Below are 12391 nucleotides of genomic sequence, written 5' to 3'. Positions count from 1 at the left end.
TAGAGTGAGGGTTAGGTGGCATAGCGATAGGAGATGATGCTTAATATGTTAATAGGCCTCGACTGTTCAGGCAGCGGTTGGGTAGTGCCCTCGCATGGAGTTCCTCCTCGGCAGGCTGTGCGGTCTATCATTTCAACAGTGTTTTGAAGTGACGATGGGAGCTGTGTGGGAGGGGATGATCAGCAGTAGCAAAGAAGACTGAATGTGACAGTGTTCAGGCTTGTAGGTGTGGGGTTTCAAGTTTGGGTTTTTTGGGAGGGTTTGGTTTTAATAGCAAACTTTTTCTGGACTCTAGGTGGTATTCCAAAATGCTACCAAAATTGCAGGACTTGCTAAGTTATATAACAGCAACTGGGTGTCTTGCGGAAGGGAGCGGTGTTTGCTAATGTGATGCTTCTGCCTCACTAACATTACTGACTGTGTTTGTTTATATATTTTATGCAGATACTGACATAGAACATGTGGAATGCAGGAGCATCTAATTTTATGATGTGCTCAATGAGGATGGATTCTGCACCTTTCCCTCAAAGGTAAGTCCAGGGCCAAAGCTGTGGTTGGGGTGAGGCTGGCAGGAGGTGTAACACCAGGGTTGCGGAGGGAGCTATTTAGGGTCTCTTAAGTTTGGGGCAGACAGAGGTCATGGCATCTGTCCTTTAGGGTGTGACTGTTCTGGCCTGTGTGTGTTTCCCAGTGTCATTTGCGTTGTGCGATTAGTCTTGTATGTGATGCTTTCTACAGGTATCTACTTTCTGCACTCTTGTGCAGCTCGGTCGGCGTGCATTTGGTGTCTCGAGCTTCGCTGATTTGGTCTAGAGCCTGTCAAGCGTTCCTCATCTTGCGATTGGAGCCTAAGGTGTGGTTTTCATCAGAGGTCTTTCTGGAGAGTCCCCTTTGCGGAGGTGATCTGGGCCAGAAGGAAAGCTCTGCTCATGGCAATTCTGCTACCATAGAGTTCCCCTGCAGCATTTCATCTCTGCCTCGTTACGGGCTTAGGTCTTAAATCCTGGCTTCTCAAAACTCCGTATTGGTTTTGAGCACCGTCTGCAACTGCATTGTTTTGCAGCGTTTTGTGTGCTTTTGCACTGTATTATTATGCCTTGTATCGCCTGCCACGTGAGTGTCTCGCACTGAATAGTCCTTTATTGTGTGTTGTATTGCAGTGCTCTGTTTCTATTGAATTGTACGGCCCTGTTTTTTTTTTTCTCGTAGCACTATTATTTGTATTGCCTTGTATTGCTCTGTATTGTTGTTGTGTTGTAGTGCTCTATAGTTGAATTTTTATGTCAATGTTTGGGTGTGTTGCACTGCAGCACTCACTACTTGCATGGACCGCTATGGGAGACTGTCTTGCCTTGTATGAACTTGTTTTGTGTTTTGTAATGTGGAGCTCTGTATTTGAATATGTACAGGCTTGTATAGCCATGTAATTGTTTTTTCTTGTGGATCTCTGTATTTGATCTAGCATTGCATTGTTTGTGTCTGTACCGGTCCTGGATTGCAGCGCTCCGTACTTGTAGCGAGCGATACCTGGGACCGTATTGCATTGCAGGGCTCTGTACTGCGTTTTGTCTTGCATTGCATCCATCTGTACTCGTATTGAATGTTACCTGAGAGCGTCCTGCTTTGTACGATGCCGTATTGTGTTTTGTACTGCAGCACTCTGTACTTGATTTTGCATTGCAGCGTTTGTCTCTGTATCGATCTGGCATTGCAGTGCTCTGCACTTGTATTCTCTGTTCTTGGAGACCGTCTTGCCTTGTATTGAGGGCCGTGTTGCATTTTGTAACGTGGAGCTCTGTATTTACTTGATTTTTGAATTGCATTGTATATCTCTGTTGGTCTTGCATTGCAGCGCTCTTTATGGACGCTCTCTGAGACGGTTAAGCATTGTATGGGCCCGTGTTGCGGTTTGTCTTGTCGGTTATGTAAGAGTGCGGTGCATCGTTTGGCATTAATGTTGCCAGCGTTCTCCGGTTCGGTGTTTAAGTCCATATGGTATGGCATTGCAGTGTCCTGACAGTAGAGGCTGGAAGCGACTCGGAGGTCTTTATGCATGTGAGATGGAGTAGAGCCGATAGCAATTGGATCGAGAGCTAGCATGAGGTAAAATTGTAGTTCAGCAATGTCTTTCCTATTGGCTTTGCAGGCACTTTGCAGCAAGCCTCCAGAAACAGTTGAGACTAGGTCTGAGGTGCAGCGTGATGGGCCTCAGCAGTCGGTTGGTTTGGTGCTTATTAGTTATGATGACGCTCTGGAATTCTGAAGTGTCACAGAGGACTCTGTTATTCTAGGTTTTGGAGCGCAGCTGCAGAGGTCTGCCTTGTATTCTGGGTGCGGTGTCTGTTAAGGAGGCTCGTGTTCTGTTTTTGCATGTGACAGAGCAGCACAAGGTGCTTGTAGAGCATCGGGCATATTGTCATTATACTGCAATCGCAGCAGCTGTCAGTAGTATCTATGCAGGGTCGAGTTATTGACATGGTGCCAGTCGCGCACATCTCGATTCACTGAATGATGTGCCAGGGCAGTGACACTAGACCAGTCTAGCATCATCTGTGCATTAGGCTCGTCAGCTTTGCAGATTGTGCTTTGCCAGCAGGTGTTTCCTCGCTGACTGTTCTCGACAGTTATCCCAGGGGTTTATTTTCTGTGGCATCCTAGTCCCATTGTTTTCCTGGCATTTAGTCTCCATCAATGACTGTGACTCAATCCCCCGTCTTTTAGCCAAAGCCGAGGTGCTCTCGAGGCAGGGCACACCAGAGGGTCCCTGCCACGGAGCCTCAGCGTTGTTGTGTTTATTGTCAGGCTGCATATCTTGGTGTAGCAGTAACAGTCCCCTGTGTGGTAGTCTGGTGTCCTGAGGTCATGTGTGTAGAGAGTGTGTGCGTTTGAGGTAGAGATGCTTTGTGTGTTTGTGTAGCAATTCTAGTAGGGGTGGAACAGTCTCAGCACGGGATGGTTCCGTGTTGATTAGCATGGCTGTTTTGGGTGGAGGTTGTAGGGGTTTTACGGGGCCGGTAGCTGTGGGCCAGCAGGCTGTAGACTCCTTTCCATTGAGGTTTGCAGGTGCCACTGAGTACTCTGTATCCCTGAGCAAATACTTGATTGAATGTAGCTGGAGTATGCAATGATAAGTGAAGACAGAGCAGAAGTGGAAGTAGCTCAGCACATTGCTCAGCATCTGGTTATGAAGGCTAACAGTTAGGGATCATGTGTAGCGGTGATGTAGTTTTGAGGTCAGGTACCAGGGATGTTCCAGGGATGGCTCTTCATGTGCTGCGGTCTGCTTTTGTGGCAGGCACGTGGCCAAGGGGCTACGTTATGAGGGTGGAGTGGAATGAATGGCTGTGGAATCAGTGGTAGATTTTGAATGCGTCTGATACTGTATGATGATGTCAGGGTTAAATATGTTTTTCTTTTCAGACCGTATGAGTGGCTGAGTCTATTTTTTTGAGATATATAAGAATTAGGAACATAGTTTAAAAAAAAAAAACAAAAAAGAACTAAAAAACACTCCCAGCTGGTGGAATCTTTTTTGCCTTCCCCTAGCTGGGTTTGTTTTCCCCTGGTCCTGGCTGTGTGTCTAGGCGATGTTTATTGCCAGTGTTTGGACCGCAGACAGTCTTCAGCTGGGGTTTTAGCAGGCGCAGTGAATTTTGAGGCCCCTGGGAACAGCGTTCCTGAGGAGCTCTGCAGACACTGGGCGATGGGTAGCTGGCAGGTAGACAGGCGAATGGATGGGGTGAGCGTGTGGGGTGATGAGTGTGGTAGGCGACTGCCAGCGTTGTAGTGGTGTATGGTTGATGATAATGTTTCTGTAGTGGGTTGTATGTGGGCTTGAGGTGTGATCTTTGCCAGAGATGTAGGAGTTCCTGAAAAAAAAGCAACAAACCATGTTAGAATAAAAAAAACCCCAGCTGGGGGATTTTTTTTCCTTTCCCCCAGCTGGGTTTTTTTTTCCCCTGGTCCCGGCCGCTCTGCGAGGCGATGTTCATCGCCAATGTTTGGGCCGCGGGCAGTCTCGGACCGGGGTTTTGGCAGGCAGGGTGAATTTTGAGGCTCCCGGGAACAGCGTTCCCGAGGAGCACCACAGACACTGGGTGCTGGCAGGCAGGGAGCCGAATGGATGGGGTGAGCATGTGGAGTGATTAGCGTGGTAGGTGCGTGCAAATGGTGTCTGTCAGTGTGTGGTTGATGATTGTGTTTCTGTAGTGGGTTGTATGTGGGCTTGAGATGTATTGTTTTCCAGAGATGTAGGAGTTCCTGGAAAAAAAAAACAACAAGCCACGTTAGAATAAAAAAAACCCCAGCTGGGGGATTTTTTTTTCCTTTCCCCCAGCTGGGTTTTTTTTTCCCCTGGTCCCGGCCGCTCTGCGAGGCGATGTTCATCGCCAATGTTTGGGCCGTGGGCAGTCTTGGACCAGGGTTTTGGTAGGCAGGGTGAATTGGGGGGCTTCTGGGAATGCTGTTTCTGGGGAGCGCTCCCCTGAAATTTTGGAATTTTGTGTCACTGCAGGGATGCGTCTGTAGTGGACAGTCATAGGAAGATGATGGAGATTGATGGAGCAGAAGGGTGTGGGGAGTTGGACTAGATGGCAGTGTTGACAAGGACTGGCATGTGTAGCTAGTTGGCCTAACTGTATTGTAGAGTGTTAGGGTTGTAAATTGCTGTGGTCATTGTAGTTTGTGACAGAATGATCTGTGTAATGTTTATATGAGCATGTAGGTGGGGAAGAGGAGATGTCACTGGGCAGAGCAGAGCTCGGTCATTGTCTGCCTGGGTGTGCTAGTAGCAGAGATGATGTTGCCTTGCGGAGGAACAATTATTTATGTGTAGCAGCGGCTTCTGTGGCGAATGGAAGGGAGCAACGCAGGAAGGATTGTAGCTACGGTTTGTGGATTTGCAGGTCCAATGTTGTTGAAAGCTGTAAGGGATAGTTTGTAGAGTTTGATTTACGGATCACACGGAATGAGTTAAAATGGACTAAAGTAATAACAGCAGTTAAGATGAGCAAGGCAGTAAGTCATACTGTATGATTGTAGTAAATGGTGGAAATGGAATGTGGGTAACGATAATAGAAAACATTCTTGGTGTCAGTAGTGAGCCAAATGAATCTGGAAGAATGAGATAAACTGAAGCGTAGGATAGCGAAGGATGCAGGGTACCATCCCAGTGCTGAACAGACTGGGAAATGACCGTACTAAGCTAAGGGCGGCCCTCTACGTCCATGGGTAAATACACTGTTCGGGGAAAAATGCACCGCAGAGAGCGAAGGTGTGGCTGGGGAGTATAAGGGTAATGAAACAGTGTGTTATAAATTGCGATGAAAGAGGCATTTGAGGGCCAGTTGTATATCCCATTAGTGTAATGGAGTTGTGAACAGTTAAAAAAATATCATGCGTCTTACTACTTGGAGGATAGCTTAATAGCGGTAGCATAAGTGCTGATCTAAGAGGGAGGAGTAGTTTGAAGGTCTTGTCGAGCAATGGGTGGGTGTAACATATGCCCAAACTGGAAGGTGACGTTCATGGTGCAATGGAGGCAATGAATGAACAGGGAGTTGTACTGTGGAGAAAGCATCCAATGAGATGCTAAAGGGAATTTCAAATTGGACTTTTGAAGTATCCATCAGAAGTACTGGAGGTATATAAGGTTGTGGAGACATTGTGCTCTGGGAGTATGTAGCATGCAAAATTAAGCTGGATCTGTTAATAACTGTTAATAAGTGTAATAAAGTTTAATAAAGATGAATAAAGTTTAATAAAGAGTTTTTACTTTTGTCTCCCATTCCTTTTATGGACTGGTTTATTCATTGGTGTGTGCCTTCCCTCAGTAGCATAAGACTTTCTCCTTGTCTGGAAAATGTGTTGTGTTTATGTGTCATTTTGTTGAGCGGTTTTCCTGTCTTTGTTAGTGTTTCAGTTTCATAGGTGAGTGTTTTTGACTGTTAGCATTAGCAGGACCTGCAGAAGTAGGAAAAAATAACTATTTTTGGCAACCTCTGTGTTTGTCTTTGTCTTTGTTTTTGCTCCGCTTGTCTCAGTCCCCTTTTGGTTTAGACTGAGAACAGCAGTGCAAATCAAAATCTGGCTTGCAGATGTAGTAGTCATTGGTCTTTGTGTGAAGTTTGTTTTCTCATAGTGTGTCTGTGTGTTTTCATTGTAAGTCTTACACCTGTCTTTTTTGTTTTCTCTTTGTCTCTGTGTCAGTGCGGAAATAAACTAATGCTACAAAGCGCAAAAATTGTGTGTTTCAGCATGTGACTGAATGTATGTATGGTGCTGGTTACTGCAGTGGAACAATTGTATTGGAAATTTTGTTCCAACAGTAAAAGTAGAGCACTTTAACTTTGTACCCACCCTGGGAGTAATTCAAGTCATGTAAAGTTAAAAAAAAAAAAAATTACTCCCAGGGTGGGTGCAAATTTCTACTGCTGCACCAGACTTATTAGTTTTATACTTTTCTTTCAAATACGATAACAAAATAACCAAATCACACCTCAGGAAAGCACCACACATCAATCACATCCCCACTCAACTACAGACATACACACTACACAACCACTGTCACGCACCAATGCCCCAACAACCACAATACTTGCCTAACACAACAGTATGCAAAACACCACATCACACCCAGAAACACAAACCACAACCCACAACATCCATCTACTTACAACACACCCACCCAATACACACACCACACAAAAGACCAACTGCACCAAAATACACACCAAGTGCACATACCACATTACCATACACATTCCAACCACAGACACGCAACAAATTCAAATCACAACATTACCACTTACAGACACAACAGCTGTTACAAGTACAAGTTGAAGCTACAGCATTCACATTAGCATGTCACACTTACAGTAACAGTGGTTAACAATTATGGTTAGCACTTAGGGTTTACACAGTTAGAGCTACACAGTTACAGGTCAGAGTGTTAGGGGTCAGGGGTAGGGACATTAGGGTTACAGACATAGGGGTTAGGGACATACAGGTTAGGGGGTTAAGGGGTTACAGGTTAGCACTGCGGTTACAGTTACGGGTTGGGGGTTAGAGGTTAGGGTTAGGGTCATTAGGGGTGAGGGTGAGGGTCAGGGTGAGGGGTTACGGTGAGGGTGAGGGTTAGGGTTAGGGTTAGGGTTAGGGTTAGGGTTAGGGTTAGGGTTAGGGTTAGGGTTAGGGTTAGGGTTAGGGTTAGGGTCATTAGGGTTAGGGTTAGGGTCATTAGGGTTAGGGTTAGGGTCATTAGGGTTAGGGTTAGGGTTAGGGTTAGGGGTTAGGGTTAGGGTTAGGGTTAGGGTTAGGGTTAGGGTTAGGGTTAGGGTTAGGGTTAGGGTTAGGGTTAGGGTTAGGGTTAGGGTTAGGGTTAGGGTTAGGGTTAGGGTTAGGGTTAGGGTTAGGGTTAGGGTTAGGGTTAGGGTTAGGGTTAGGGTTAGGGTTAGGGTTAGGGTTAGGGTTAGGGTTAGGGTTAGGGTTAGGGTTAGGGTTAGGGTTAGGGTTAGGGTTAGGGTTAGGGTTAGGGTTAGGGTTAGGGTTAGGGTTAGGGTTAGGGTTAGGGTTAGGGTTAGGGTTAGGGTTAGGGTTAGGGTTAGGGTTAGGGTTAGGGTTAGGGTTAGGGTTAGGGTTAGGGTTAGGGTTAGGGTTAGGGTTAGGGTTAGGGTTAGGGTTAGGGTTAGGGTTAGGGTTAGGGTTAGGGTTAGGGTTAGGGTTAGGGTTAGGGTTAGGGTTAGGGTTAGGGTTAGGGTTAGGGTTAGGGTTAGGGTTAGGGTTAGGGTTAGGGTTAGGGTTAGGGTTAGGGTTAGGGTTAGGGTTAGGGTTAGGGTTAGGGTTAGGGTTAGGGTTAGGGTTAGGGTTAGGGTTAGGGTTAGGGTTAGGGTTAGGGTTAGGGTTAGGGTTAGGGTTAGGGTTAGGGTTAGGGTTAGGGTTAGGGTTAGGGTTAGGGTTAGGGTTAGGGTTAGGGTTAGGGTTAGGGTTAGGGTTAGGGTTAGGGTTAGGGTTAGGGTTAGGGTTAGGGTTAGGGTTAGGGTTAGGGTTAGGGTTAGGGTTAGGGTTAGGGTTAGGGTTAGGGTTAGGGTTAGGGTTAGGGTTAGGGTTAGGGTTAGGGTTAGGGTTAGGGTTAGGGTTAGGGTTAGGGTTAGGGTTAGGGTTAGGGTTAGGGTTAGGGTTAGGGTTAGGGTTAGGGTTAGGGTTAGGGTTAGGGTTAGGGTTAGGGTTAGGGTTAGGGTTAGGGTTAGGGTTAGGGTTAGGGTTAGGGTTAGGGTTAGGGTTAGGGTTAGGGTTAGGGTTAGGGTTAGGGTTAGGGTTAGGGTTAGGGTTAGGGTTAGGGTTAGGGTTAGGGTTAGGGTTAGGGTTAGGGTTAGGGTTAGGGTTAGGGTTAGGGTTAGGGTTAGGGTTAGGGTTAGGGTTAGGGTTAGGGTTAGGGTTAGGGTTAGGGTTAGGGTTAGGGTTAGGGTTAGGGTTAGGGTTAGGGTTAGGGTTAGGGTTAGGGTTAGGGTTAGGGTTAGGGTTAGGGTTAGGGTTAGGGTTAGGGTTAGGGTTAGGGTTAGGGTTAGGGTTAGGGTTAGGGTTAGGGTTAGGGTTAGGGTTAGGGTTAGGGTTAGGGTTAGGGTTAGGGTTAGGGTTAGGGTTAGGGTTAGGGTTAGGGTTAGGGTTAGGGTTAGGGTTAGGGTTAGGGTTAGGGTTAGGGTTAGGGTTAGGGTTAGGGTTAGGGTTAGGGTTAGGGTTAGGGTTAGGGTTAGGGTTAGGGTTAGGGTTAGGGTTAGGGTTAGGGTTAGGGTTAGGGTTAGGGTTAGGGTTAGGGTTAGGGTTAGGGTTAGGGTTAGGGTTAGGGTTAGGGTTAGGGTTAGGGTTAGGGTTAGGGTTAGGGTTAGGGTTAGGGTTAGGGTTAGGGTTAGGGTTAGGGTTAGGGTTAGGGTTAGGGTTAGGGTTAGGGTTAGGGTTAGGGTTAGGGTTAGGGTTAGGGTTAGGGTTAGGGTTAGGGTTAGGGTTAGGGTTAGGGTTAGGGTTAGGGTTAGGGTTAGGGTTAGGGTTAGGGTTAGGGTTAGGGTTAGGGTTAGGGTTAGGGTTAGGGTTAGGGTTAGGGTTAGGGTTAGGGTTAGGGTTAGGGTTAGGGTTAGGGTTAGGGTTAGGGTTAGGGTTAGGGTTAGGGTTAGGGTTAGGGTTAGGGTTAGGGTTAGGGTTAGGGTTAGGGTTAGGGTTAGGGTTAGGGTTAGGGTTAGGGTTAGGGTTAGGGTTAGGGTTAGGGTTAGGGTTAGGGTTAGGGTCTAGGGTTAGGGTTAGGGTTAGGGTTAGGGTTAGGGTTAGGGTTAGGGTTAGGGTTAGGGTTAGGGTTAGGGTTAGGGTTAGGGTTAGGGTTAGGGTTAGGGTTAGGGTTAGGGTTAGGGTTAGGGTTAGGGTTAGGGTTAGGGTTAGGGTTAGGGTTAGGGTTAGGGTTAGGGTTAGGGTTAGGGTTAGGGTTAGGGTTAGGGTTAGGGTTAGGGTTAGGGTTAGGGTTAGGGTTAGGGTTAGGGTTAGGGTTAGGGTTAGGGTTAGGGTTAGGGTTAGGGTTAGGGTTAGGGTTAGGGTTAGGGTTAGGGTTAGGGTTAGGGTTAGGGTTAGGGTTAGGGTTAGGGTTAGGGTTAGGGTTAGGGTTAGGGTTAGGGTTAGGGTTAGGGTTAGGGTTAGGGTTAGGGTTAGGGTTAGGGTTAGGGTTAGGGTTAGGGTTAGGGTTAGGGTTAGGGTTAGGGTTAGGGTTAGGGTTAGGGTTAGGGTTAGGGTTAGGGTTAGGGTTAGGGTTAGGGTTAGGGTTAGGGTTAGGGTTAGGGTTAGGGTTAGGGTTAGGGTTAGGGTTAGGGTTAGGGTTAGGGTTAGGGTTAGGGTTAGGGTTAGGGTTAGGGTTAGGGTTAGGGTTAGGGTTAGGGTTAGGGTTAGGGTTAGGGTTAGGGTTAGGGTTAGGGTTAGGGTTAGGGTTAGGGTTAGGGTTAGGGTTAGGGTTAGGGTTAGGGTTAGGGTTAGGGTTAGGGTTAGGGTTAGGGTTAGGGTTAGGGTTAGGGTTAGGGTTAGGGTTAGGGTTAGGGTTAGGGTTAGGGTTAGGGTTAGGGTTAGGGTTAGGGTTAGGGTTAGGGTTAGGGTTAGGGTTAGGGTTAGGGTTAGGGTTAGGGTTAGGGTTAGGGTTAGGGTTAGGGTTAGGGTTAGGGTTAGGGTTAGGGTTAGGGTTAGGGTTAGGGTTAGGGTTAGGGTTAGGGTTAGGGTTAGGGTTAGGGTTAGGGTTAGGGTTAGGGTTAGGGTTAGGGTTAGGGTTAGGGTTAGGGTTAGGGTTAGGGTTAGGGTTAGGGTTAGGGTTAGGGTTAGGGTTAGGGTTAGGGTTAGGGTTAGGGTTAGGGTTAGGGTTAGGGTTAGGGTTAGGGTTAGGGTTAGGGTTAGGGTTAGGGTTAGGGTTAGGGTTAGGGTTAGGGTTAGGGTTAGGGTTAGGGTTAGGGTTAGGGTTAGGGTTAGGGTTAGGGTTAGGGTTAGGGTTAGGGTTAGGGTTAGGGTTAGGGTTAGGGTTAGGGTTAGGGTTAGGGTTAGGGTTAGGGTTAGGGTTAGGGTTAGGGTTAGGGTTAGGGTTAGGGTTAGGGTTAGGGTTAGGGTTAGGGTTAGGGTTAGGGTTAGGGTTAGGGTTAGGGTTAGGGTTAGGGTTAGGGTTAGGGTTAGGGTTAGGGTTAGGGTTAGGGTTAGGGTTAGGGTTAGGGTTAGGGTTAGGGTTAGGGTTAGGGTTAGGGTTAGGGTTAGGGTTAGGGTTAGGGTTAGGGTTAGGGTTAGGGTTAGGGTTAGGGTTAGGGTTAGGGTTAGGGTTAGGGTTAGGGTTAGGGTTAGGGTTAGGGTTAGGGTTAGGGTTAGGGTTAGGGTTAGGGTTAGGGTTAGGGTTAGGGTTAGGGTTAGGGTTAGGGTTAGGGTTAGGGTTAGGGTTAGGGTTAGGGTTAGGGTTAGGGTTAGGGTTAGGGTTAGGGTTAGGGTTAGGGTTAGGGTTAGGGTTAGGGTTAGGGTTAGGGTTAGGGTTAGGGTTAGGGTTAGGGTTAGGGTTAGGGTTAGGGTTAGGGTTAGGGTTAGGGTTAGGGTTAGGGTTAGGGTTAGGGTTAGGGTTAGGGTTAGGGTTAGGGTTAGGGTTAGGGTTAGGGTTAGGGTTAGGGTTAGGGTTAGGGTTAGGGTTAGGGTTAGGGTTAGGGTTAGGGTTAGGGTTAGGGTTAGGGTTAGGGTTAGGGTTAGGGTTAGGGTTAGGGTTAGGGTTAGGGTTAGGGTTAGGGTTAGGGTTAGGGTTAGGGTTAGGGTTAGGGTTAGGGTTAGGGTTAGGGTTAGGGTTAGGGTTAGGGTTAGGGTTAGGGTTAGGGTTAGGGTTAGGGTTAGGGTTAGGGTTAGGGTTAGGGTTAGGGTTAGGGTTAGGGTTAGGGTTAGGGTTAGGGTTAGGGTTAGGGTTAGGGTTAGGGTTAGGGTTAGGGTTAGGGTTAGGGTTAGGGTTAGGGTTAGGGTTAGGGTTAGGGTTAGGGTTAGGGTTAGGGTTAGGGTTAGGGTTAGGGTTAGGGTTAGGGTTAGGGTTAGGGTTAGGGTTAGGGTTAGGGTTAGGGTTAGGGTTAGGGTTAGGGTTAGGGTTAGGGTTAGGGTTAGGGTTAGGGTTAGGGTTAGGGTTAGGGTTAGGGTTAGGGTTAGGGTTAGGGTTAGGGTTAGGGTTAGGGTTAGGGTTAGGGTTAGGGTTAGGGTTAGGGTTAGGGTTAGGGTTAGGGTTAGGGTTAGGGTTAGGGTTAGGGTTAGGGTTAGGGTTAGGGTTAGGGTTAGGGTTAGGGTTAGGGTTAGGGTTAGGGTTAGGGTTAGGGTTAGGGTTAGGGTTAGGGTTAGGGTTAGGGTTAGGGTTAGGGTTAGGGTTAGGGTTAGGGTTAGGGTTAGGGTTAGGGTTAGGGTTAGGGTTAGGGTTAGGGTTAGGGTTAGGGTTAGGGTTAGGGTTAGGGTTAGGGTTAGGGTTAGGGTTAGGGTTAGGGTTAGGGTTAGGGTTAGGGTTAGGGTTAGGGTTAGGGTTAGGGTTAGGGTTAGGGTTAGGGTTAGGGTTAGGGTTAGGGTTAGGGTTAGGGTTAGGGTTAGGGTTAGGGTTAGGGTTAGGGTTAGGGTTAGGGTTAGGGTTAGGGTTAGGGTTAGGGTTAGGGTTAGGGTTAGGGTTAGGGTTAGGGTTAGGGTTAGGGTTAGGGTTAGGGTTAGGGTTAGGGTTAGGGTTAGGGTTAGGGTTAGGGTTAGGGTTAGGGTTAGGGTTAGGGTTAGGGTTAGGGTTAGGGTTAGGGTTAGGGTTAGGGTTAGGGTTAGGGTTAGGGTTAGGGTTAGGGTTAGGGTTAGGGTTAGGGTTAGGGTTAGGGTTAGGGTTAGGGTTAGGGTTAGGGTT

The sequence above is a fragment of the Opisthocomus hoazin genome, unplaced genomic scaffold (genome assembly GCF_030867145.1).
Source record: "Opisthocomus hoazin isolate bOpiHoa1 unplaced genomic scaffold, bOpiHoa1.hap1 HAP1_SCAFFOLD_186, whole genome shotgun sequence".
NCBI lineage: Eukaryota > Metazoa > Chordata > Aves > Opisthocomiformes > Opisthocomidae > Opisthocomus > Opisthocomus hoazin.
This window is presented reverse-complemented; position numbering follows the sequence as displayed.